The sequence below is a fragment of the Scylla paramamosain genome, chromosome 6 (genome assembly GCF_035594125.1).
Source record: "Scylla paramamosain isolate STU-SP2022 chromosome 6, ASM3559412v1, whole genome shotgun sequence".
Taxonomy (NCBI): domain Eukaryota; kingdom Metazoa; phylum Arthropoda; class Malacostraca; order Decapoda; family Portunidae; genus Scylla; species Scylla paramamosain.
In genome coordinates this window covers 8070001-8075000 of record NC_087156.1, presented here as the reverse complement: position 1 = coordinate 8075000, position 5000 = coordinate 8070001, and the positions used below count along the sequence as shown (strand labels likewise).

Below are 5000 nucleotides of genomic sequence, written 5' to 3'. Positions count from 1 at the left end.
CCCTTCCTTTATGTTTCCTCTTCTGTCTGTTCCTCCTGCCCCTCCTAATTTTCCCAGTAATCGTCTCCTGCCTTCCCTTTTCTTTGATTTATCTCATCCCTCGTCCCCTTTTGTCCTCCAGTGTGCCCTCCTCTTTCTCCTCTGTATGCTCCTTCCCATCTCCCTGATAATTATTCTATTTTATACCTGCCCCACTTCGTTTTTTATTCTGTTACTCCGGTTGTATTTTCCGTGTACCATTTTGTGGTGGTTTTCCATTTTTATTCAAGAACTTTTCTGTTGTGTGTTTTTTTTTTTTTTTTTTGCGGCCGTTTTTCTTTTCAGTTGTCTTTTTTACCGCTCTTCTTGAAATATATTTAGTTTTTTCGTCCTGAGTTTCATTTTACAGTATTGACTTTTTTCCCAGTCTTTCTGCGTCACACCACCTGTCCAGCTGATTATTAATTTGTGTTTGTGTGTGTGTGTGTGTGTGTGTGTGTGTGTGTGTGTGTGCTTATGAAGAGAAGGAAATGTTGCTTGGTTCTGTTTCCTCGCATGTGCATGTTTTGGCCAAATACCACAACCATCAATCTTGACTATCCCTGTCACTTTCTTACCCCCTCAATCCAATTCTCATCTGCAACTGCCGTCACCCCCCCACACCATCAACTTTCCTTTTCCACTCACTTCTCAGCTTACCTCGCTCGTCTTCTTCGTTCTGGGGTCGCTCTCCTCTTATTGCCCTGAGACTAGGCCAGGGCAAGACATATAGCCTCTCATTAACCAAGCTCCCACAAATTAGAATGAAGAATAGATTATAATTATTGTGTGTATGTCCTGACGTGTGTGTGTGTGTGTGTGTGTGTGTGTGTATGTAGCAGATGAGAGATGACACAATATACGTAGTAACCATTCATACATCGCTTCCCTATCCCTCCCTCAGTAAGCCTCACTTCGTCTCTAAATGGAACACTGGCGGCTGCAGCTCGAGAGGTCTTGCTAGAACCGTATCGGAGAGGTTGGCTTATGAGGAGGGTGGCGAGCACGAGGAGCTTCAGGTTTGGGACAAGAGCAGGAGGAGAGATGCGAGCTAAGGGAGAGGAAGAGGGCGAGGACGAGGAGGTGATAAAGGTCGAAGATAGCAAAGGACGAGAGGTTGGCGTTACATTGGACGTGTAATGGACGCCAGGTAGAGGTGAAGTTGTCAGTCTCCAGGAAAGTTTGGCTATAATTAATCAAGTTAGGATAATTTATGCATTATCTGGTTATGAGCTAACACATTTAGATGTTGTTTGGAGTGATGGTGGTAGTGGTTAGGATTACTTTTGGTACTGTTGGATGTACTTAGCTGGTTAAATAAATATTTAATTATGATATGACACATGCAAATAATATTTGTAGTTGTAAAGTAGTAGTTGTTGTAGCAGTAGTAGCAATAGTGGTAGTAGTAGTAGTAGTAGTAGTAGTAGTAGTAGCAGCAGCAGCAGCAGCAGCAGCAGCAGCAGCCAGCAGCAGCAGCAGCAGTAGCAGCAGCAGCAGCAGCAGTAGCAGCAGCAGTAGCAGCAGCAGCAGTAAGCAGCAGTAGCAGCAGCAGCAGCAGCAGCAATTAAAGTAGAAATCGTAGTAGTAGCAGGAGTATTGTTATTGTTTCCACAGGCACATGTAAACACTAATTAGTTTATTAATGTTATTCATGGAAAGAAAAAATGTGATATAATTAGTATTTAACACGTTCAACTACTATTTTGTAGAAGTATTAGTATAATACTTGTAATAGTGTTAGCATTAATTTCGCAGATATTTTTAAATATGAGAATCATACTAAGCATTTGTATCTTTCGCTCATAAAAGATATAATATAAATAATACTTAACGAATTTGCATGTTATTTGTAGTAGTCGCAATAGCAGCATTGGTAGTATTTCCACAGGTCCGTGTATATACAGGACTCATATTAAACATTATTGGCCCTCGTTCATGTCTGCCCACCTGCATTGCCGGCCAAGGCTGATTCTGGAATATGTGTTGGGAAAATAGGATGTCAGAGCAGTTTCAGTTTCGCAGGTCGTATCAGTAACTAACGAAGCCTGTTGTAGGGAATGTGCTGTTCTCCCCCCTCCATGACAGGCCAGGAAGTGAAGGTATGTCGGTTACGTGTTGAGAGCAGACATGTGAAAGATTTCAATTAATCATGCTAGCATGTGTTTGTTTACGTATTCTACATTCTCTCGAGTTGGAAATTTTTTTCATTGATGTTTGTAATGTTGCTGTAAGCGTCAGGCAAAACGATTTTCTATATATATATATTTTTTTTTTTTTCTTTGCACGAAATGGAGTGACGTGACCGAGGCCTCCGAGGGACGCAGTGAAGAGTTCTTTGGTTTTTTCTTTTCTTTTTTTTTTCCTTCCTATGAATAGAAGCACCATGCCGCTAACAAATTCATACATTGATTGACTTGATCACACACACACACACACACACACACACACACACACACACACACACACACACACACACACACACACCGAGAGAGAGAGAGAGAGAGAGAGAGAGGAAGAGGAAGAGGAGAGAGAGAGAGAGAGAGAGAGAGAGAGAGGAGAGAGAGAGGAGAGAGAGAGAGAGAGACCTAATTCTCATTCATTATTTCCCTTCAAATTCGTCTTGTCGACTCCCTTTCTCTGCTCAAATCGTTCCCCAGCGACAAAGAATGAGTAGCAGCGTTTACTCTCGCTTCGCTTTCTGTTTCTACGCGCGGGAAGAAATGTGAAAAAGGAAAGAAAATGAGATTGGTCTCACTGGAAAACCCTAATTGACAAGTGTTATTTATGGTTCTCGCGTCCAAAATGTGAGTGTTTCGTTCACGCTTTACTTGTTTTCCTGTTTTTTTTTTTCCTATGATGTGTAGCAGATTTTGTTTGTTTCTCTTTTCGTCGCGTTCCATTTTTTTCTCTTTTATTACGTGTAAAATATTCACTTTGTTTCCTCTTTTCCCTCTCTCTCTCTCTCTCTCTCTCTCTCTCTCTCTCTCTCTCTCTCTCTCTCTCTCTCTCTCTCTCTCTCTCTCTTGAAAGTGTGCAACATGTATTTCATAAGAATTCTTTTAATATGCTCTTTGTTTATGCTTAAGCCTTTATTTTTCTTTCTTTCTTGTGTGTTTGTGAAGATTAATTAAATACTTCAATCGTAAAAAAAGGAAAAGAAAAAAAAAGTGGTAAACGGGAATGCTGTTGACATTTCCTTGATGCCTAGCAATTCTTTTTATTTTCTATTTTTTTTTTTTTGTTCACTTTTTTCTCTTTCATTTTTTAAGTAGGAAACCTTAACTGCTATGGAACAAGACATTAATGGCACATATATCAAAGGAACGCATTAGTGACCTCTCTGCCTTGCCCTTGTGTTCCACTTTTGTTTCTTTTGGTGACCGAACTTTATTTATTATTATTATTTTATTTATTTATTTTTTTTTCGAGTGATGTGTTTATATATTTTCCATTTTTTTCTTTCCTTTTTTTTGTATTTTCTTTACTTTGGGTGCCCGGTTACTGTTAATTGTTTATTTATTTTGTTCCATATTTTATTTCTTTATTTTAATTCATTTATATATTTATTTTATTTTATTTTATTCATTCATTCATTCATTTATTTATTTATTTCATGTACTTATCTATTTCATTTATATGTACATTTATTTTTTTATTTTTTTATCTTATTTTATCTTTTTTTTATTTTATTTTATTTATTCTTATTTTATTGTTTTGTTCGTGGTTTCCAAATGCGTGATTCTGTATCAAACGAGGCGCGGACATAGTTTTCCTCAAAACGGTCGACATTTTGATGGCGAAAAATGACATAATCGTCACTTCCAAATAAAAATATTAAGACATTAGAATAAGGAAAGGTGGTTACATTGTTAGGGATCTGGTGATATTTAAGATGGGACGTTAGAAGTGAGTATATCATTTAGGTATTGGTTTATGAGGTTAGTAATATAATATTTCTAAGGTTCGCAAATGTACGTTCTTACACTTGTGTAAAATTTATATATGTACTGTCGTTAAACATGACTAAAGAATCAGTTATCATATTCTCTCCCTATATATCACTTGATAAAAAAAAAAAAAAGTAGTATCACTCTCCTCTGTATCTCAGTGCCTTAATATATAATGAAGATGATATAAGTTTGACACCGAGACTTTTTTGTTATATTGTCTTTGGTGCCTCGGTTGGCAACCCTACCTTTCAAATGAAGATGGAGTTCCCTAGGAGCTAACTCTTTCTGTTGCAGTTACTAATATAAATGTTTGTTTTCCACATGATCTGTATATTATTCAATCTTTTTTCTCGTTTTACTCTTGATAAATTGAATTTCTTATTCACTTTTGTGTTGCATTATTATTATCATTTCCTTTCACATTTGTTTATTCCTTTTCACTTTCCTTAATCAACTTGATATTTAGTGGCTTTCATTATATTCTAGTGTGTGTGTATGTATGTATGTGTGTGTGTGTGTGTGTGTGTGTGTGTGTGTGTGTGTGTGTGCTTTTATTATAAATATGAATGGTTTGTTGTTATAATTCATTACAGATCTTTCTTTTTCCCCTCCTCATATTCTTTATTACAGATTCTTTTACGTCATCACATTCTCTCCATGACTCTCTCTCTCTCTCTCTCTCTCTCTCTCCTCTCTCTCTCTCTCTCTCTCTCTCTCTCTCTCTCTCTCTCTCTCTCTCCTCTCTCTCTCCATCTCCCTCATGGCCCCAACATTCCGTAATTGCTCCTCACCTTCATTATCACTTCCCAGATAAAAAAAAAGACTCGTCACTCTTTCATCTTCTCTCTCCCGCCCGTCTTTTCTTTATCACTTTTTTTTTCTTATTTTGTCTGTTTCTCCTTTTTTTCCCACCTTTTTTTTATTAATTACATATTTGCTTGTTTTTTCGCTTTTTACTCTCTTGGTGCTAATAAGTATTTTTCTTCTTCTCTCTTTCATCTATATAATTTATTTCCTCTTTTATTTTGT

At 37.1% G+C, this 5000-nt stretch overlaps 1 long non-coding RNA gene across 1 annotated transcript in view; it reads left to right on the top strand.

Annotated features, from left to right (window-relative positions):
- Positions 1 to 5000, top strand: part of LOC135101093 (uncharacterized) — a 19047-nt gene that overhangs the window by 153 nt on the left and 13894 nt on the right. Inside the window, exon 1 of the long non-coding RNA XR_010269014.1 lies at positions 1 to 1168. This exon is cut by the window's left edge and continues 153 nt beyond it. This is a non-coding gene — a long non-coding RNA (uncharacterized LOC135101093). The remainder of the gene's footprint in view (positions 1169 to 5000) is intronic.